Raw genomic sequence first — 23,854 nt, forward strand, 5'->3', positions numbered from 1 at the left:
TTAGAAAAGTTCATCCCATTTCCGAGTTTGAGCTAATACTACTTTGTTTTGTTACTAATCTTGTTCTAAGCAAGGGTTACCCTTATAGTTGGTCTAGGCTTTGGGCTCTTTTATACTCGTAGTTTGCCAGTATGAGTTTGCGCGGCTTCAGCTCGAATTTGATGGAGAACACTTTCGGGAGTATTTTAAATGCCTCCATGCCGCAAAGACACATTCTTAAAGAGCTAAAGACAGATCTAAGCACATCTACAAAAATGCATGCTTTTTGCGAGACCCAAACTCATGATTAAGGTTATGACAGCTTATTTCCTTACACTTAACTATATAGAGGCGATAATGTGATTAGTACGCTCTAGCTGCACTTGCAATAAAATCTTTCCATTCTCCTCCATACCTAGTTAAGAAAAAAATATTTTCATTCTTCTGTGATTTGTAAATGAATAACTTTTCTCCAAAATCTGTCGTCTTATATCTAGTATAAAGTGACAAGACGTCCCGGTTGTGTTGAACAGCCCCGCAATGCAGTGCAGTTTTCTGTTTCAGGAGATATCCTGAAAAATTTCTATAATTATTCCCATATTTTGTAAATATAATTGTCGCGGATTTTGTTAACTCGTGTAACTCCATACGGTCTTGAAGATGTTTTTGTGTGTTCATATATATTAATAAAATATTGTGCTCCCTAGCTATACATTTTAGGAAAATGTTTCTATTCCGGCGTTTCTTACTTCAGAAATAAACAGTTAAATCTAAGAAAATTCAGATGAATATATTCTAGAATGTGAACGTATGGAAGAAAGCTTAATTTATAAAAGCAACTATTTTGACTAAGAACAATTACTTGATAAAAAATTATTCAATAAATATTATAATATTATAGTTTGAAAGCTATAAAATAATATGATAAAAATTAAACAATTGCCTGAAACGGAATTGAAGAGAAACGGAAATTGAAGAGGAACGAAATAGACCAAATATTTTGCAATAACGGGAACAAGCACGTTTCATTTTAACAAAAGTAAGGAAGGCTTTTTATGCTAATCTGAGATATTAATTCTAAGGTGGCGTATTTAATTATGGCAAAGCACACTACGGCTATTTGCCTAAGGGAGGGATGCCTTCGTGGAGGACTTTCTAAGGGAAATTGGCTCGTATACACGTTACACATGGGGAAAACCACAAAAACACCCATGCAGCCAGCCCAGCCCGTTCGCGGGATTCGAACCTAACTACCACTGTCAGCGACTTAACCGCTCGGCCGCTGGTGGGCCAATCTGAGATATTAAATTTTAGTGACTTTCTAAATATTAGTAACTTAAACTTTGAATTAGTAATATTTCGAAATGTAACAGCACAAATACCGAGTAGTTAGAATTTTAAAAATAAAATTACTATTTTTATTCTAAGGTAATAGTTAGCCTTCGGAAAGAAGAGAAAGGAAGACTAAAGAAAAGTAATCTAAGAGTTTTAACATTTTTTTAAATGACAGCGGGATAACTCAATTAACACAGAAATACAAAGAAGCATCCTACTTTAAGATAAAGATCACTTTAAAATTTACTTTGGATCACTTTAAAATGCGGTAAATATGTATACATAATGAAAATTTTGATGTGGATGATGCTGAATGTATACAAGCACATACTTCCAATCATAACACTCATTTTATTCTTGGTAAGATATTTTCAAAACAGACGTGCATAGCTGAAATGCCGCAGTATATGCATCCAAATTTCAAATATCATAATTATAGTTTTCACATTTTGTAATATATTTCAGGTTAGGTAGGTAATTTAATTACGGCAAAGCCTCGAGGGCTATCTGCCTAAGAGGAGGGATGCCTTCGTGGAGGACTTTCTAAGAGAAACTGGCTCGTATACACGTTACACATGAGGAAAACCACGAAAACACTCATGCAGGCAGCCCGTTCGCGGGATTCGAACCTCGGACCGAACTACCAGTGTTCAGCGACTTTACCGCTCGGCCGCTGGTGGACCCGTAATATATTTCAAGTAAGAAAGAGGAAAAGCAGGCAGCAAGATTGCAGACCATAGAATAGAAGAAATGCATAGATGGTAATACGGGTGTTAGTGAAGTTGTAATTATACATTATTTCTATTGATTAATTAAAATTATATTTGCTAAGACTGTTATTCGCTGAAAAATTTCTATAAATGCATGAGCCATGAGTGTTATATAAGAATCATACAACAAGGAGAACATTTGCAATGACGCAATTCAGAAAAAATTATTTTTAACCAATTAATATTTTCATGCTAGGAAGGAGAAACAATTAAATTTAGCGGAAAACTTAAAGGGGGATATTATAAATAAACTTTATTTTACATATTTTATACATATATATTGACATAGATAGATAGATATAAAGATAGAGAGAGTAAGATCAGAAATTTAAAAAGAGGGTATTTAATTTTTAAATACTATTATTTATTACCATCTTTTAATCTAGTTTATTTTTTCTTATACATATAATTTAAAATAAAAGTGAAAATAGTTATTTCATTGTAACGATAAGTAGCAGTTCATATTCTTTAAAGTAAAACTATTCGTCTAATATCATATTTGTTTTTGAAAGTATGTAATATTTTATCTTATAATACGATTAAGAACTTGAACTTATACTTTGTATAAATACTAAAATTCTCTTGAAATGTTTAAGTGCCACACAAAAAATAAAATTTAGATGTAACATTACACAACTGCTCAAAATTCATGATCCTTAATTAAGATTTTTATTTTAAAGTTCGCAGATAAATTAATAATAATAAAGATAAATTCTCAAATACCTATTACAACATGTTCTGAGCTAGCAGATGTGCTTCCTCTGAGCTCTGTTCAGTTTTTTTGTTTGTTTGTTTGTTGCAACGACATTTTGTGAATTTTTATTTACTCTCTTAATTAAAACGTAAATTAGCAGCTACTGACTTCCTGTAAATTTTGCAGGAACCAAACTGATTACTACGATTGATAAATAGTCTTTCAGAGAAATTAGTAATCGTGTCAGAAAAAGAAGCACTCGTAACGGAAATGTATTATTTTATTCTTCAATTTTATCAACATCTGGTTTGATTAGACGTAAAGAATAAAACAACGTTTCTCTTTTTGCTTTTGGCAACCTAGAGCTGGACTTTCCTTCAAGCTGATTTTCTGAAACGCCAATAATTTTGCAAATTATAATGAGTATCTATTGCTTTTAAAACATGTTTTTAATAAATGAAACGATGTTTCTGTTGGTAAATTAATTTATCTTCTTTAATTATTTGAAGAAAAAACTACCCATTACTTTTCTTTAATGTAAATTTTCCTTTTATCTTTTGAGCATCATAGATTCCATTTACTATTATCCTAACCGTAGAATTATCTAAATAATGTAATTTTGATACCTGCGAACGAAATGGCTCAGCATTTGATGCAGTACAACTAATTGCCTGAAAAGATCTTATCTAAAAACTATCTCATATCCGCATCAGAGTAATGAATTAAAATTGTATAAATAATGCTTTTCTAAAGAAATTGCACTGTATTTTTATCTTATTTTCATTCAAAGGTATTATTACTAACTTTTTCAAGAACTTTTAAATCCTATTTCAAAGGCAATTTGTTCATTATTTCTCCTTTTTATAAAACATTTATAGCGTCATGGTAATAAATAGATTTCAAAATATTGTTATACTTAAATTGAAATTTATTGGTCTGCCTAATTAGATAAGCAAAAATGAGTGTCAGGTTCTTGTTTCAATCTAAAGTTATTTCGAATGTAATTAAATTAACTGTTTTCGCCAGTTCAAGTTAAGAAGGAATGAACATTAGAATCTTGGAATCACATGAATCTTGAGAAAGATTCGAGACTCGAAGGCCCAAATCTTCGCTCTGTTTTCGTCATTAGAATCTTTAGAATAATGAATGAAAAATGGGAAACTTTTTAGAAGTAAACTTTGGAAAGAGTAGCTTTATTAACATCAAATGAAGCGTTCAAGAGAACGAAATTCAAGAAACTTAATTGCATATTTCATCTACTGTAAATTTCATTTATATTTTCTTCATAAATATTGATGCATTTTTTAAATCTGTATTCTTAAATTTATTTTTAATTGAACTCATATTTAAAATTTTGCGTTGATTAAAATGTGTTAATATAACGTAGTCCCTCCCTCGCTTTCTTCTTACACGAATGATTCGGAGGACGAGAGAAACTTTAAAGCATTCGGATTTGAGATTCATTTCACCGCTAACATCGAATTTTTTAATTAATTAAAGAGCGCATCTTAATTTTTTTCCAAAAATTCTTCTAGCAGAATCAAATTAGCCTTCATTTATTCGTGAAACCTTTCCCCTCACTTATATTTAATAAAGCATTCGTTATGTAATATTATGTCTTCCTAGTCTAAGTACAGATAATTCAAGAAGAGTACATATTTTTTTTCGAAATAAAAAATCAGATCCGCAGATAAATGTATTTTTACTATTTCCTTGTTTTCCCCAACATTTCATTGAAGATTTAATTAAAATAGCAAATCCTGCGTAATATGCTTGATGGAAATACTTTCACATGCTATTAGTAAAGTATTTTTGCAGATAATTCAAATTTTTCACATCTCAGTTGGGTTTAACGACCTCCTTATTCTCTCTAAAAAGCCTCTTTAAAATTTTACAACTGTATAAATTACCCTTCCCCAAGAATATATGAGTTGCAATAAATTTGTTCTGTCCGAAATTCGTACACCAGTCCTATTCGATACCTCGCAAATTTGGACTCAGAACTTGTTACATATGATTTATTGGAGAAAGAGGAATATGTCATCTTTACTTGTTAACGAGAAGTACATGATTTTTGCCACAGGAAACGTCTAAAGTTATTCGTTGACAATGGTTCGTAGTTTTTTTTAGATTAAGATAAAATATCAGTCGAAAAATAAAGATTTTCTGAATTTATGCCAATCATTGAACAGACTTTCGAAGTTGTATATGGCAATTTCGTCAATTCATCATTTTACAGACACTGTCTACATCATAAATATGCTTTATGCTAATTTTCGTTTTAGAAATAACATTTCTGAGGGAATCTTTTATTAAACGTCTGTGAAAAATGCTTTTTTAAAGCATTTCATTACCTTTTATAAATATAAAAAATAAATATTAACTTGTATTAAAACCTAAACTATTATAATTTTATATTTGTTCATTTTTTATTTTTCATTTTCAAAGCGTTTTAATGGTGGCTATCAAAGATATTAATAGGATAAATTCATTTTATGATAGTGCACATTTTACGCTTATATAAGTATTAAAGTAACTATTTACATACATTTGAATTCTTTCTCTCGTTGGAAACATATGATGTAAATTTCTCACTTGAAAAATCAACATATTTTAGTAAGTTATACTTTTAATTTTATTTTTTACCTTTTGATTAAAATTCTAACTTCGATCCATTCTTTGATCCATTCCATTTTGATTCTCATTTTAATATCAAATTAGAAAGAAATTTTCAGAAAACTAAATATTCAAAGCATTGATTCTAATATAATACTGAGCTTAAATTTATTCATATAGCTATAAACATAGTTGCTTCCTAAAACTTCTGTGATACATTTGCATGAAAATGTTTATCATTATGTATTTACATGTAACGGTTTTACTAAAAAACTCAGTAAAAGTATTTGGTATTCTTACTGTTTTTAAAAACTCTCAAAAATTCATACAGTATTAAGATTAGTTTCGGTTTATAAGCTCGTGTCATTAAATATGTTGGATATTCTTCCGAATATTTTTAACGACATATGCATAATATTAAATAGCTATTACTTTTTAGCAGTGAATTAGGTTTTAAAAGAAAATAGGTTGTAGAGACATTAGGTTACTTTTTAAAGCAGGAGAGATGAAAAATGAGCAACGCCTTCGGGAATCGAACTCTAGGACCTTTGGAATTCGCGCCCAGCGTGCTGACCGCTACACTACGAAGGCATGCTAAGAAGGCGGGAGAAATACCTTATATACTCCTCCTTTTAAAGAGCGACTGGGGTTTAGGGGACCCAATCGCCAAATCCTGGATGTGGAGAATCATCCACCACCACCCTCTTTTAGTTCGGACGCCACTGTAAAGACATTAGGTTTTTTTGGAAGCATGGAAGATGAAAAATGAGCAATGCCTTCGCCTGGAATCGAACCATGGAATACGCGTCGGGCGTGCTGACCACTAAACTAAGAAGGCGGGAGAAATACCTTATAGGAATACCTTATAAGAATACCTAGTGAGGTATTTCTCTCAAATATTAAGAGTAATGCTAAATATTTAAATCAATCATTTATACACATATTTAAACTTTTAACACACTAAGATACCCTTTAGAAAAATTCCAAACTATTCCAAACTTAAAGAAAACGAGATGATCGTCGCTACCTTTAATTTTCATAGCAATTTATAGGAAACAAAAATGCCTCTAAAAATCAATTTGATCTCTGTTTTTTATGAATGTCATTTATTTTATACTTAGAGCTTAAGAGTATGCTCTATGCTACTTAAGGATGACAGAACTTTAAAATATAAGCAAGACTGCAACGAGAATTTTCTAAAGTAGTTAATTATGTTTGTTTATTCTTATGCGATCTTTAATAAGGAAAGATGAATTAAAATTAATTAGTGAAGATAAGTAAAATAAGCTAAATTAGTAAAAATATCTAAATGTCTAAATTAAACTAAATTAGTAAATTAAACTAAATTAGTGAATAAAAAGCTAAACTAATAAAGATGAATGATGTGTGGAAATTCTTTTTGATACATGATTTTTATAAGACTTTTGATAAAATTTTATTAGAACGCGTATATTAATTTTGACCAATTTAAATAACATTAAAGTACATTAGTGGCCAAGTAGATAAGGCAATTTAGTACTCTTGGTTGACCCTCCGAATCACGACGAATGGACTGAGTTCGTAAAAGTTTCTTGGGCCACCCAAATATAAATTTAATGAAAGCTTGTTCCTCTTAGAACATTCTCCGCAAAGGCATTCATCCCATTAGGGAGATAATCCTCCCTTGCTTTCCTGTGTATAATTAAACAAAGAAATATACGCATCATTAACATGCACAAACTATGCAAATAAAGAACCAAATGGCACTTTCCTCATCTGATATTACAAGCATTAGCTGCTGATGAACAAAACTCATGACTAAGAGGTCAATTCGACTGACTTCATTAACAAGTCTGGTTGAAGTTGTGTCTCTGTGTAAAGAGCAGCAGGGTTATTTTTGTATTTATTCATCACTGTACTGTGTAATTCCAGCTACATTATGAGTAGGATATCCCCAACCATTTCTTTCCCTCTTTGATATTTTTTTACTGCTTATTATTAATACACGAGCGTTAACACACATTAATTTAGATTCACCTACACATGAATTTAGTACACAAGAATCGATAGTCACTATGTATCAATTTACATTTTAAGAGTCTGACATAGAAAAGGAACATGAGACTGAGCAAAGTAAGAACTAACGTAAGTTGGGCGTGAATGTTTGGACTTAATATGCATTTTAAATATTAAAATAAAGTCACTAAGCCAGCCAGTTAACTAAAATGAAAAACATTCATATCAATTTTAGGTGACCGTGTCCAAAAACACGTAAAGCAGAAGTAATCCAATATATGAAAAAACTAAATGAAATGTGTGTGTATGTGTGTATGAATATGTATACCGACTTGAATACAAAGAAGAGCAAGGTATTATGATAACATCTAGTCTGCTTTGCCCATAAAATGATGAAAAGTCAAGATACTGGATTATATGCTAGTCAAAGTACTAGACTAGTATATAATTACAACGAATCAGACGTCAAGCGACAGATTGATATTAAACTCCAATCGCAAATTTAGTAAGCTCTTTCAATGCATTGGTTCCATTGTTTATTTAATATGAGTTTCGTAGATGCATTATGAGGCACCCTAAAATAGGTTTACAATTATTTGTTATTACTTGAACCGATTATACTATAAAAAGAATTCTGCAGCTATGCAATTAATTTAAAATTGTATAGTCGGTTGTTAGGAGTTAGCGAACCCGGCGAAACCTAATATGCCTACTTGGATGCATAGGTTCCGATCTTGCTTCAGCCTGGACCTGCATTACTATAAAGCTGTTTTTATGCCTATAAATAAGCATTTTCTTTAGCTATTTTTTATATTCTTAAGTTGTTTTCTGTTTCTTTTGATGAGATTCTTTGTAGAGGTTCAAATTTTCTCTTTTACATGCCTACGATTATTACGTTGCTCAATATCCCTGCTTATAGGTATTAAGCTGATTTTACCAGAAAAGTCTTCATATGTAATCTCAGACTGCCGCTGCCAGTAACGAATTCTGCAAGGTTCAAAATTTATGTCTGAAAATTATGGTTTTGGATATTACGCCAATTTTGCGAAAACTGCATTTATTTGGGGGGGGAGTGATCGTTTTACAAAGGTGACTTTCAACACCGTTTTTTATTTTTGATCTCAGAAATGCTGGTTATATGCAACGGTGGTCTTTTTTTTTTTTTTTTTTTTTTTTTTTTTTTTTTGAGAAGTTTTATTGTACGTACATCAATTTTTTCATATCCTACGAAGTGAAATGAAGCAAATTTTATTAATTGAACTAAAAAAGATTGAAAGGCGCATTTTAAGAGACTTGAGACTCAAAATTTACAAATCTTAGTAAACATTCTAAAATATCCCATAAAAATAACACTATTCCCCATTTATTAAATACTAGGGTTACGTCTACAGTTTAAACGAATTAAAATTATAATCCATCAAATAAATATTGTTTACAAAGTTTTCTGAATCCAAGGAAGAGTAAGATTGCATTTATTTTGGAAGTCGTGGTTTTTCCCATTCTCTTTTCCCTATAAATTTGGAAAAATTATAATAAGGTTTCGTATAAACTGAAAAGTATTAATCTTGTTGAACTACTGGATATATACTGATAGTGATGTCATAATCCAAAGAGGCGTTAGTGCCAGTAACATTAATCCTATGAAAATAAATATTCTTTTATTTTTAGCATCTTGTTACGAACTTTGTCAGAACACCTTTTAGACAATCTAACGGACAGTTACGTAGATAATCACCTGGCCGGATATATTCATTGGGTGGAAAGCGTTTAGAGGCATTAAGTACCGGGGAAAATACATATTATTGCTGTCATCCTGGAACAGTTCATAACTGATGATAATGAGAGTTTGGATTCTGGTTAATTCTATGTTATACTGTCCGAACCATAATTATAAAATCCATCATGTTTGACATTGGTATTAGATCTTGATACTGAACAACGTGTAATATTGCGTGTAAAAACAACTTTGGCTTGGTGTAATTTAATTGTCATTCTGTTCGGTGACAGCTATACTTCATGTTTTTATATTTACGAATAAATAAGACGAATAAGACGAATATTTGGGTTTAATTTTTTTCCTTATTAATTCTATAGAATTCATTTTTTGTACTTTCATAAATTGCATGTGAAAGTTTCATGATGCTAAGGTCAATTTCTACATTTTGAGCAGTGACATATTCAGTAATCTTTAAATACTGCAAATTTAACAGTCTTCTAAGTTTGTTCAGAATTTAGGGGCAGGAAACATTTTGATCTTTTAAGAAGATTTGTGTTACTTCCTGCTTAACCAAAGCCATATATTTTTATATAACATGCAGACTTCCTATGATTGCAGACAGACACGAACGCTTGCTTGTTTCATATGATTGCAGTCAAACATGGAAATTCCCAGAATCCTTAAGCATGATATCATTTTATAAATCGTACATAAATTTATTTTTACTTCAGACTTTCCAATTATTACAAATTTCCAAAGGATAACACTGAAAAATGAAAAACCTATTAGAGAGCACATCAGTGCACAAATAGCGTTTTGCATTTTTTAAAACACAACGGTACGCTTAGCAATATATGTTCCGGAAATTTCTGCACTGACGTCTAAAATTTATACTCATTGAATCGTTTTTTATCAGTGAAGCCTTCATTGCTTCTTTGCTGACTTATCCAATTATCTTGGACAGACATTACTGGAAATATTCATTAAATTAAGTGTTGGATAGAAAACACAGTTTACAGCTCTTAGAGCATGCAGTTTATTATGTCGCACAGATTTTGTCGCAATGTGTACTAAATGTGTTTTTATGCTAGAGTTGATTCGAAAGCAAACCAATAAGGATGCTTAAATTGCATTCCTCTATTAGAGGTGAAATCTGTTCATGATCAGGTGTTCATGCTCCGAAGTAAGTTCATGCTTTGGTGAGCTCCTACTATGCATGCAAAACAAACACCATTTGTTTGTGACGTTGCGTAGAGACCTGATACCAAACAATGTTCAGTTCCGAATTGCCTGATAACAAGAAACACTCAGTGATCTTCTTTAACTTTTACAGTAGATTTTCAGATGAAGTCATTTGTTTTTGAGATAAGACAAGAAAAAAAAAAATACAATTCCTTAACGAAAATATTCATTGAAGATTTAGTTTCAATCATAATTCCCTGACCGCTTCTTTTTGCTTTTTTTTATTTTTTTATTATGGCATTATAATGTAACTCCTGTTCGATATACCATGCGAAACATCCGGTAGAAAGCTCATACAACAGCCTTTTACCGAATGTTTGAAAGTATGCAAATTGCCGTTAGCTGTTAAATATAATTTTGTGATCATAACCTTCAGAAATAGAGATTGTTCTTAGAGTTCCAGAGTTCAGATACCTACTGCATTTTTTTAACCTAAAGAAAGAAAAACATGCAGTTGCAGTTTTTACAACTGCTGCTAGTTCTAAAAATAACTTAATTTTTATGCATTGGAAAACGTATCAAAAGATTTTAACGAAATTTAAACTTCGTTTAACTAAAACATTTCTCATGCATAACGTTTGCATAATTTTGATACTATGTTACTATGTGCCAAAGCAAGAATAAGCCATCCGATTTATTTCAGTGGATTTTCAGATCTATAGTTCTCAGGTATCCATTATACATCAGGAAAAGTTGAAGCTCTTTTCAAAGTTTGCTTTTAAGAAGATGAGGATAATTCATACCGCAAGTGGACTTGCAAATAAATATGAACAATAATACAGCTATAAATCGAAGAACAAGCATAAATTCGCAGTTCATAAGCTCCATAATTCATTCCTCCAATGTTGCAGAAACATCTGTCAGAAAATCTTTGTGGCTGTACTAGCAAGGAGCCCCCGATAGAGAAAATTCCAGAGGTAATTATTTCCAAATCTCAACAACACTCTGGAATCGATTATGCCTGTGTTTGAAGCAAAATTCGGATTCAAATTTAGTTCTAAATCAGTAATAACAGCGCTTAATAATTCAGGTTGTTTCTATTTTATTCATTGTCAAGAATAGCTTTGTTGATTTGACTTTAATTTCTCTCATTTATGTAAATTTGAGGCTTATAGAAGAAATTAACTGTTATATAATGTCACATAGCTATTCTCTCTCAACTGAAAAATTTATTGGCTTTTAATTTAATTTCTAAATTTAGTTAGAAATTATTATCCTGAAATTAGTTGATAAAAAGTTATAGGCTGTTCTAGAATTAATTGATTAGTCATTATTACTATGGATTGCAATTTATCTCTGAAAGAGAAATCTTTGTTAAAAAGGTAAGTAATGCATTTGTAGAAAAATTCGAAACTAACTGAAAATGTGCTTGCTGCAGTACTTGCGAAAGTGTGATATGTTGTAATATACAATTTCAGAACAACTCTTAATCTTGAAAGATTTTATTTAAATGATATAGACCCTGTAAAATCGATTCTAGGCTTTTGAAAAGGAGTGACATCATCTGGTAGAGAAATTTTAGTTCGTTAATAGTGTGAGCCATAGTTTAAAATTAATAAAGCATTTTTGAATTATGCTTGCGGAAATAACACATTTGAAGAAATAAAACTCGATCTGGAAGGAAAGTTTTCAAACGTTCGTGGCTGGTACCAGCCATTGTTTAAAGCAAATGATGCATTTTAAGCGTGCTAATAGAAATAAAGCAAAGCAGTTGAATGCATGAAAAGATATTTTATGTATTATGAGTTTGATAAATTGCTGAAAAATATCACGAAAGAAAATGAGTTGCTTAGAATTTATGACGAATTATTCGAATGTTTTAAACTTCGTCCATTGAAAAACAAATTATATTACTTACAAGGAAATTGGTAGAAATTTAAATTTACAAATAAATGTTTCTAGATCCACGAGAGTAAATTTTCTAGCTTCAATTATACATTTTGAACTGGGTTTAAGAGGCATAAGAGATATTTTACTTTTCGAGTTGAAAATTTCCTTTACATTCAGTATTGAATTTGACACTAGATTTTAATCAATTGCATCAGACCATTATTCATATGATTCGATTGAACGAATAATATGTTTGAAATAAAGTCTTCGAATTCTGTGACCACTAGCAAACATTCTCGGTTTTTATCTTCAGATAAAACGAATAATTTAAAAAATGAGATGAATGTATCTCCTCAGAATTTGGTATTTTAATTTGTCAGGTATGATACACCATAGCAATGTATTAACAGGACCATAGCAATGTATTAATAGAACGTTTTGTATTAACAGGAATTTTAATATTATTTATTATGGCAAAGTATTCGAAGAGCTTTATATTTAATAATAAGAAGACTTTTCAAGATTAGTTTCTAAAATAGGGTCTTAACCATGGAAACCCCAAAAAGTCCATCAGACTGTTAAAATTTGAATTCTACAGTGATTTGTATAATCATAAATCCAAATCTCAAAACGCAGATGACAACAATTTTCTTCAAAGATCTTGCCCTTCTTTTAGCGGTCTTATGATAAACAGGCAAGTTTTAGGAGTTTTAGCAGTCTTCTGATCAACAGGTAAGTTTTAGGAGTTTTATCAGTCATATGAACTGTGCAGTAAACTCGCATATACATTACGTATGATTCATACTTTAATTTAAGCCATCACAGAATTCGTGAAGCTGTATGCTACTAATCTGACGTTTAGATGTACTCATTTACTTTATTTATCTACTTGAAGACAATATATGTATATTGTCTTGAGAACATGTTTTTTATTTTTAATTTGTTTAACATTTCATTCCAGTGCCCTCATATCGTGGTATTTCTCCATTAGTATCATTTTTCACAGTACTGTTATTAGGAATAAAATCCAGGAAGATCAACAATAACACCTGATATTTTCCTTCTCTATAAGTTTAGTCGAAAACATATTCTCCGCAGAATTCCAAATTATTCTCCAAATCTATAATCAGTTGCTATCCCGATATTTTATTGAAACTGTAGATGATTTCAAATGATCGAAAAATTCACTTTTGGCTTATATCTAGTTAGTAAGGCTTATTTTAAAAGTGAAATCTTTACTGAGCGTAAGAGTTCTCGTTTGATTCACTGAAAGTTCTGAAGATAAAATCTCTACTGAACCTCTGAACTACTCACTTAATTCAGCAGAATTTGTTAACAAGAAATATCAAATGAGCTCTAGTGTCCTCATTTCATTTTCTTAAAGAGTCTGCTCTAGTGAGTAAATCATTCACTTAGGCACTTTAAGATTTTCGTAGTCTATAACAGATTTATGTATATTTCTCATTTCTGAAACGGAGTTCAGTTCCAACTAGCTACTATAAATAATTTATGGATCTCAAAACATTATATTTTTAGAAGTATTACACGTCAGACATGAAACATATGTTTCTGCATGCATGAAGCGAATCGAGATTCTGCCGATTCTATATGTGCCTCGTTGATCATATGACACACTTCAGTTTGATAGTCGAGTTTTGTCCATAGCTTTTGACTTGGTCACTTGCTGAAAGTCTCCATGGAATTCATACTTCAGTAATTAGATTATTTTTTATGAACGCAATTTAATGCGTTTTTTCGATGCAACCAAAGTATTATGAATTTGTAAGTCTTGTTGTAGCTTAATAAAACCCATAAGGAAACCATTGTTTGAAAAATCAACTTGCGAATAGTTAATTATAGCATTAAAAGCAAAAACAGAATTTCATATCATGAAATAACAGTTGTAATAATCCGATCAAACGTAATGGACTTTGCGAACCAGATTTTCATTTCAATGCAGTACGTCGTTTTAGGTTATATTCCGAAAATTATTTTCCCATCTGGAAATATTCCCAGATTTCACAAGTAGAATTGTCATAAATCTTGTTGTCACGGCTTCATACTAAGCTCAAGAAATTCTTTTTAGTGGAACGAGAAGTGTATTCAATAAACAAATACTCGTGCTTTTTGGTATACATTTAAAGAAACGCTTGAGGTCCACAAAGAGAATAATTTGTGAAAATTTTCTGGTGCGATTTGTTTCTGGAAAACGGAACGTGAAATTTATACTTCATTTGAAGAATTTCAAACGAATCATCACTTGAAAATTACTATGCAATGTAAATACGTAGCTTAACTTCAGCTTCGTATAAATAAGCTTAACTTGCAAAAATAGATGGTATGAGGAAAAATAATTATTTGATATATTATTCAAGGAAATATTGTATTCGAAAAGATATGAAGTATCCGAGAAATGATGTTAGTATCTGAACGTAAAACCGAAATTGAGCGAAATGGAATGAGACTTTTTCCATAGTGAAAACAGTTATGTTTCTTTCAAATCTATAACACTAATAACTGAACTCTGCTTGAAAGGAATGATTGCAACGCCACAGGGTATATTTTGGCAATAAGTAAAGTGAAAACTCTTATGGCAACGATATATAAAGACGGGCAGCTCTTCTTGAAACATAAATAAACACTGATACTGAATGTCACCAATAAGCATTCTAAATCTACCAGCATCTTCACAGAAGATAAAAATTTTCAGGGACCTTGTGATTTGATGAATGCTGTTACTGCAACATGAGAACAATTAATTATCTATCTAACAGTTGAATAAAGAGTACTAATTGTTTGAAATAATAAGATTATGCTTACATAATAAGGCTTCAAATAAAGTTTTTTTTCTCCAATTTCCGGAATTGCCTTGTACCGAATTATCCTTTTAGCAAACTTTGATCACTTCAGGGTAGAATCTTACGTGTCATTCCTAAAACAAGACTATTTCTAGTGATTTATATTTAAATATTTTATTTTATTTAATAAATGACATTCACGCTTATTTATTTATTTATTTATTTATTTATTGGTTTTTTGAAACTAGGATCACAATTTTTGTTCCAGAATTTCATATATCTTATGAGTAGAACATGAATCTCTGATTCTCTGACATGAATTTTACTTTCAAAGTCATCCAGTTCAGTAATTTATCTACCTTTTTTATGTTTATAAAACTTACGACAGATAAATTATTTCACTCTTTTCATCATAGACAGGAGAACATTAGACTGTATAATTCCTGGGCTGTTTTCTCATCCACTCCTTGAATTTTAAAATACGACAATTGCTAGAATAAATGTTTATTGCAGATTATACTGGGTAAAAATTTTATTTGACAATAAAAATTCTAATTTTAAGTTCTTGGTGGCAAATAAATATTTTCGTTTAAAAATAGATTTAGTTTGATAATTTCAAAAAAAATATCTGCTTTGACGGAAATGTCCAAGGGCGAATTAAATCCGCTAACAAACATGAATGAAATTAAGACAATTACATATTGAGATATTGAAATTGGATAAATTGGATGCAGCTAAGTTAACAGCTGAGCCATGGACAAAAAAGTGCTTCATTTTTAAAGAGTCAACACTGATACTGAACGTGTGGAGAGTTGATACTGAACTTGAGTGAGGCTTTAACATTAATACTGATATTTATAATGAAATATTATATTTCAAAATTTTGCTTGACAGAGCAAAATCTTTGTAATCATATCTTTTATTGTTGCAGTACTTAGAATTTTCTAGGTAATTTGCAACAATAGATTTTTTTTTCTCCTTAGTTCTCAGATTCAGCAGCTTCCTTGCAATTGTATCTTTTATTCCCGGAATATTCTGAGTTTTCTCCGTAATTGTTAAAAATAGTTTTCCTAAGAATTCTGAAAATACATGACTTTCCCGGAATCATATATATTATTCCCAAAATACTTTGTTTCTCTTTGTAACACATAAGATCTGTTTTTCAGTACAATTCTCTCAAAATAAGTGACTTTTTTAGCAGCTTCTAATAACAGCTGAACAAGGAACACAATTACCATCAGCATTTTTCACAATAATTATACTAGTAAAAAGAATTTGACGATGATTATTTACATTAATAAGGTATTTTCTCCCTCTTTTCAGAACGTCTTCGAGGTATAACAGTAGCACACTCGGCGCGTATTCGAGTCCCAGTGAAGACATTATGCATTTTTCACATTTTCTGCTTCAAAGTAACCTAATGACTCTACAAGTGGCGTCCGAACTAAAAGGTAGTGGGCAATAATTCGTCACCATTAGGATTTGGCGATTGCATCGCCTGATCACCAGTCGCCCTTTAAAAAAAGCTGAGTATATAAGGTATTTTTTCTCTCCTCCTCTCCATATGCCTTTGTGGTGTAATTGGAAGCGTATCCGGCGCATATTGGAGAGGTACTCCCGGAGAGGGCATTGCATATTTTTCACGTCTCCTGCTTAAAAAAATAAACCTAATGACTCTACAATGTTATAGCAAAAGTATTTATCCCTGAAAATGAAGATTTAATTTTACTACAGTTAAAACCACTAGTGAAAATCCTTTGATAAATATTCACTTTTCAAATTTTCAATTATTCTTAGAATACACATAAAGGGTATAAAGAAATTTGCGAAAATTCCTTTTACTGCATTTGCAACACACCGTTATAAGACACTCAAATGACAAATGGTTTTACTACTCTAACTGGTTAACTAAGATTTGTTTTTTCTTTATTTCTTTAACCTCTATTCAAATGGCATTTTATTGAATTGAACACAAAACTGTCGCATTTGAAAGAAAATCAAACGAAAATCACTAAGATATTTTACTATATTATCAGCAACTGATTTTTAGAAAATAAATTAAAACCTTTTTTTAATATAGAAACATTTTAAAATTAAATTCTTTTTAACGTATTACATAAATGCGAAATTTCTTGATATTTTGGGTTGGCATGAGCTTCCGGCCAATAACTAAAGTAATCGATGGCAATTAGGATGTACTTTTTACCCTTGGTTGTACAATGTAAACGTCCGAAAACATAGAGAGCAATCATTTCGAATGGTGCTCCTACGTTTTAGCGCTGTAATTGTCCTCATGTGTGTTCTTGTAGGCCTTTTTGAGTATCAGAGGTATAACAGTATTTTTACCACTTTTTTGCATCTACTTTGGCCTATCTCAGAAGAAACCTTAACAAAATGTATGGAGTGTCTTTGTTACGCTAAAATGACCTCAAGGAATGCTACTATGAAGCTTTGACAGAACGCTAAGAACTTGAATATTGGTAAGATGAGCTGCCATTTAAAAGTCTTTCTATCATCAGATTCCTAATTCCGGTATAATATACTATCAGATAAAAGAAATCTCATAAAGCCCAATGTCTTTTCGTGGTCAAACTAAAAGACCCCATTTCTTGCCAGCTGGGGTTTTCACTTCCTTTTTCATCAATTCTATTAATTGTAATTCAGAATCTTCCACTTGGGCCTGTTTAAATTTTCTAATCCATGGATCAGTTTCTAATGTTATAGACCTGGCGTATGTCTGAACACTGGCTCTTTAAAAATTTGTTTTTCCTTGGATTTTGAATAGTGTTTGCATTTTTCTGCAGAATATCTCTTGAACGTTCATCAACATTCTTATGCAAAATTCCTTTGTGATGTTGAATTTCCACGCCATATTCCTGTAACCTCTGTATCCATCTAGCCATTTAGCCGTCCAGATTTTTTAAACTAACCATCCAACTTAATGAAGCATGGTTGATGCACAACAGGAATTTTCATCCATACAGCTAGAGATGGAAATATTCTGCCTTTACAACAGCTAACAGCTCTTTTCTGATGACACAGTAATTCCTTTCTGACTTTGAGAGGCTTTTGCAAAAACAGACAAAAACATAAACAGCTCCAGTTTCTTCACTACTGGTGTCTGTATCAAGAATAAATTCTTTTTCAGGTTGCGAAAAGCTACTCCCACCTCCATCTCGTTATACAAAAGAAAAATGCCATAGTCTGCACACTAATACATCTCTGCGGGACAGATTATTCATCAGTTTAACAGAGAACTCATACACTGACTATGAGCGCAATAGCATAACACAGTGCCCTGCCACCTTAGCAGAATTCGTTCTTGATACGAAAGTACCAGTGAGTCATATGCGGTATGTACTGAGGGATCAAACGGGGCTTTCAGGTTATAGCTTCTGTGTGGTATGAGACATCAGCAAATTATTTACCTGGATGCAAAAACTAAATTCTACAAATATTGTTTCCAGGCTGAGCTTGCAGCACTTAGAGCAGCAGTTCACTACAGCATTCTAGTCGGTCACGAATTAACCTTATATTCTGACTCAGCATTAAATCTGTACTCTATAAGAGGTTGGAAAATTCGGAACACCTTAGTCAAGGAGATTCAAAGAATACTACTCTGCTTGTCAGCATATATGAGACCAAAGTTCTAGTAGTAGTGCACATACTGGAGGACACGGCAATGAAAAAGCAGACGAAATTACCAAATTGGTAGCCACGGACGAATATACGCGGAAACTATACATACCATAGCCGAAGACGCACATGAAAACTACCACTAGGACCCTTTTGATGGAGAAGTGTCAAAGTTTATGGGATAACGAACGACACTGGCAGGAGAGCATGTAATTACTTTCCAAAGATCAGAAATAAATTACGCAGTGGGACTTCTGAGTTGACACACTTCCTGACGAAACATGGCCCATACATAAGCTATTTATATCTCTCCGGCTTTCGAGACAGCGCGCAATGCACATGTGGAGGAGTTGGAGATTCTGACCATTATATGCTTGACTGTACAAAAACAAATGCTTATCATCTCCTCATTCCATCAGCTGGAAAACATTGTATAGGTAAATAACACCTGCTGCAACACATATGCGCTCAGATGTATCCAGAAATGCACTGAAATTAGCTCATAGAATTTTCAATCGGCTAACTAGCTAGATGGCATCCTGCTAAAGCTAAGGGCAGTAAAAAGAAATACCATAAACTTAAAAAATGCATAATATGCATTTTGTTGTGGTGTATCAGCTCACTAGATGTCTTTTCAAGTGTTGTTTGAACTTCTATCTCCAGTGTAAATTCTGCATAACGTCAAGTGCACTAGTACAAGTGCACTGCATAACGTCAAGTGCACACTATAATGGTTTCATACCGCTATATGGATGTACTTATACTGGTGCATCAATATTTTGGTACTGCACAATATTTTTAAGTGCTTGTGTTATGAATTGTATAATATAATGTATAGTATTATGTTCGTTATATATGTGTAATAGTTTATTACCATGCATCCATTTTGAAATAAGTACAAGAGTATGTTTGCAACAGTGTAGTATTTTGAGATATCACAAAAAGCAGCTTTGTTTTTAAACCAAAAGAACAGCATATGCACTGACTCCTTCAACCTAATAGTAGTATAATCAAAACATACTGCTTTAGCTGCATAGCTGACTTCACTCCTTACATTATACTTTCGTTGCCCTTTGCTATAGACAGCTTCCTTCATCCGGACTTGCGAACAAAATTAGACTCACTGGCAGCCATCATAAGCGCCATCTTCGAGTGGACCAACTGATCTGTCTTTGGACTAAAGTTAAGTAAAAAAAACGTGTAGTTCTTAAATTCTTCTTCACACTTCTTAGTCCACAAAAACTTTAGCTTTCTTACTGTTAGGTGGTGTAAAGAACTTGTGATTTTAGAAAAGTCTTTGACCAATCTTTGATAATACGTGCAGAGACTGTGAAAATTCCTTAATTTATAAATGTCTTGAGGACAACACGAACGGCTTTGATTTTCTCAGGTGTGCATACACCTTCAGCAAAAATAACATAACCAAGTAGCTAACTTCTTGTCAAAATAATTTAGGCTTTGAAGGACTGAGCTTTTAAGTGGCTTTTCTGAGTTTCTGTAGCTATTTCTTGATATTTTTCAGATGTTCTTCAAAAGTGTTCAATTTCAACTATAATAGTATCAGCGAGATAAACAAGACAAACTTTATATGAGAGTCCTTCTGAAACTGTCTCCATCAGACTTTTGAATGTTGCTGAAGAATCACGCAGTCCAAAAGGCATTACCTTAAACTGCCTTTGAATTGAGTCTTTGACCATTAACTCAGTTTTCTCCTGATATTTATGGTTCATTACATTTGTTCCCTGCTAATATGTATAAGATGTCGATTATTCCTAGGCAAAGGCTGTCTTTTGTTAATCTTGATTGACATATATTTAACTCATTAAGTCTGGTTTCAAAGAAAGTGGATAACCCTGTAAAATAATATAAAAAGGGCCTTCAAAAATATAAAAAATTTAATCTTATAAGCTTTAAAACATCTAAAAGTTCATGTTTCAATCTGGCAGTATTAATTTAAAAGCTTTTAAACTAAAGATATTATAAAGTTTCACTAATATATGAAAATTCGTTAATTATTTTAGACAAACTATAATCAGTATGGCTACAGAGTCTTAATCAGCCTGGATTTTAGTCGTAATCAATTTATAGAGTCCTTTTATCACCCTAGATGTTTCTTTTCTATTACAAAAATAAATGTCTCATTTCTGGTAATCCAATGCAAGAGTTGATTGTCATCTTTACATTGACATTATCAAATTGCAGTGGTTTAATTTAAATAAACAATTCTTAAAGCTCAGTTGTAAAAGAATATTAATTTTTTCTGAAAAATCCAATACTTCATAGCTAATTTACTATCATTATTCTTAATATATTAATCTAAAAACTTAAAGTAAATGCAAGCCACCTTTAATATTAAAATTATTTAAAATTCAAGCATAGATTTGTCTTAATTTAAAAAAGAAAATTGTGTACAATTGTAGAAATGATGTGACAATAGTCTCTCTTCTAAAACAGGCCAAAGTTTTTTTTCCTTATTTCTCTCCTCTTACTAAGCCCACCAGCGGTCGAGCGGTAAAGTCGCTGAAAAGTGGCAGTTCGGTCCGAGGTTCGAATCCCGCGAACGGGCTGGCTGCATGGGCGTTTTCGTGGTTTTCCCCATGTGTAACGTGTATACGAGCCAGTTTCCCTTAGAAAGTCCTCCACGAAGGCATTCCTTCCCTTAAGCAGATAGCCCTCGAGGCTTTGCCATAATCACACACACCCTCCTCTTACTTTAGAAAACTTTTGAAAGTTGAGACATCCAAAGGAGATAATTTGTCAAAATGAATAGAGATAAAATTACTACCAACTCAAGCCTTCAATTTCCCTCATTTTAATCAAGAAATGTTAAAATAAAATTTTAAAATACAGTGTATATTTATATATAGGGTGAACGAAAGAAATTTGGCGATACTGAGATTGAAATCAACAAAACGAAATTAAGTTTAAATACAGTGAAACCTCTTATGATGGCCACATCCACATTATGATGGGTAGTGATTCCTCTCTAGACTCCTCTGAAATTGACCAGTATTTCTGAGAACATGAGTAAACTTCGATATTAAATACAGTAATTCTCCTAATGCAGGCAGTTTCAAAAAAGGCCTAAATCGATTGAAATCGTGAATAGTCTAGAGAGAATTCATTGTATTTTCTTTTCTTGGGAATTGGGGGTCATTTTTTCAACATTTTTTATAATTTGGCTTTAATCTAATTTTTTTTTTTTATTATTATTATTTTAATGTCTTTTTGAGCTGAGTCGTAAGAATTCCTTTTTATTTTATATGGCGTTTTCTTCATTTGTGTTTTCTGTATCTCTTAATAATTTTGTTAAAGGGAATCCCTGTATATGTGAGCAGCTTTTCGAAAATTAACTGTATTTAAAACTGAATTAAAATATAGTTTGTCTAAGATGGTCATCGACAATTTTAGCTTTTTGGGAAGAAGGTAGTAGAGAAGTAATTTTCAATATCAACTAAAATCATTTGGAGCCATTGGTGTTTATCTTAGTAAATATATATATATATATATATAATTTATCAAGCAAAGCAGTAATAACAATTTTGGTCAAGAAATATATATATATATATATATATATACTTTATTATTATTATTTATATGTACTGTATTTAGTTATTTCACACAACAACAAAATATATAACGCCATGTACTACAACTCTTCAGCATCACAGTCTTTGAAACAGTTTTAAAATATCATATTCAGTTATTTATTAAATCCCGTATTCACTTATTTCTCACTCTCACGTATTTCCCTCCCTATTCTTTTCAGCATATGATTTAGAAACTTCTGATTTATGACAACAATGAAAAATATATGCACAAATAGGAATATATTTTATGTAAATAAAAGAATATTATTGAAATTGAGAAGAATTTATATGTACTTTTTAATGGTTCATCATCTAAATCGTCTGTTCAGAAATAGTTATACACAGCATATGTTTCCCCTGCCTGTTTTCAAGCGTTAAAATTAGTACGAAAGGGAGGAAAAATAATACGTCAGTAAATACGGTATTCTTGTCAGAATATAATTCCTTTTTTTACAGTAGGATGCATTTTGTAATAGTTTTCTGTTTTTCTCTAAAGCTGTCTGAAGCTATTAAATGTCTTATGTAGGTATGCTGATGAATTCAAAATTACAGTAAACTGCTTAATTCAATTTATTGTTGTAGCTTTCTCATACAAGATGGTCCAGTCAGCAATCAATGCCAAACCACCATGACAGACTGAAGAAATGATATATAACATTTGAAAATGCATTAGCCAAGAAATAAGCAGCTGAAAAGAGAAATGACACTCTTTAAATACTCTTTTAAAAATATATATATTTAAGTCACATTTCATGGTGCTGGTTTCACAATGCAATCGTCAGATTCCCGGAACATTTCAGAATATTTATTAAAAGATATATAATTCTGTAACATTCTACCTTTCCAGCAAAGAACTCACAATTTTTTATCCAGAATAAAGTTTAATGCGTTCATGACATTAGCGATTCCAAAGTCACATTTTTAATCGCCAAAGTTCAACCTTCTGTTCCATATTCTCATCGCAAACAAAAGTTTTTCTACGTGCGTTTCTACGGCAATGCGTTCCCAACTTAGGCGGGCCTACTGAAAGCAAGGGGGTAAAACACGTGTTACTGGGAATGATGCGGGGTTCTTTGGGGCAGTGGGCCTCTTTAGTTCAACGACCCAGAGCGTCGGGCAACCCTATTTTCCCTCTAATTTTAAACGATGCATATTTTCAAGGATATTTTAAAACTGACAGACGTAATGTGGTATCTTGGTTATTTTAGCAGAAGCATGAAGGTATTTTAAGGTAATTGTAAACTTAAGTATCAGTTTTAAGCAAATGTTTGCATGTCTAGATAATAATGATTTATTTTTACGATAAAGTCTCCTTCTTTTTTCTTAATTTCATATCATAAATAAAGTATTAAATTAAATTAAATATATACATATGAATATCCTATGTTTAAAATCACGCAAGCTATTTACAAAATAATGTCAAAGCTTTTCAGAGATCATTTTCAGGAATATGCTTTAAAAATATAAACAATCATTCGCTATATTTTTTATAATTTCGTACTATTATTTGAAATTGCACATAAGATATGCATAAAATAATACCAAAGCTTTCTGGGGCTTACTTTTGGAAATCTTGTTTAAACAAATTAAAATCTTACAAATTAAATCTTGTCTTAAGCAAAATTATTCCTTTTATTTTTAAAATTCCCAAC

At 31.6% G+C, this 23,854-nt stretch overlaps 1 protein-coding gene and 1 long non-coding RNA gene across 6 annotated transcripts in view; one reads left to right on the forward strand and one right to left on the reverse strand.

Moving 5' to 3' along the window:
• Nucleotides 1-23,854, forward strand: part of LOC118206098 (uncharacterized) — a 223,274-nt gene that overhangs the window by 115,898 nt on the left and 83,522 nt on the right. The window lies entirely within an intron of this gene.
• LOC118193851 (uncharacterized) overlaps nt 1-23,854 on the reverse strand; it is a 333,808-nt gene that overhangs the window by 80,416 nt on the left and 229,538 nt on the right. The window contains exon 2 of one of the 5 annotated variants that reach the window (XM_085822158.1): nt 14,999-15,110. The exons of the other annotated variants lie outside the window; for them this stretch is intronic. The gene's annotated coding sequence lies outside the window, so the exon portion shown is untranslated. The remainder of the gene's footprint in view (nt 1-14,998; nt 15,111-23,854) is intronic. 5 annotated transcript variants of the gene reach the window in all.

Source organism: Stegodyphus dumicola, chromosome 8 (genome assembly GCF_044657685.1).
Source record: "Stegodyphus dumicola isolate Sdum_Otavi_A_Nest chromosome 8, ASM4465768v1".
In the NCBI taxonomy this organism is placed as follows: domain Eukaryota; kingdom Metazoa; phylum Arthropoda; class Arachnida; order Araneae; family Eresidae; genus Stegodyphus; species Stegodyphus dumicola.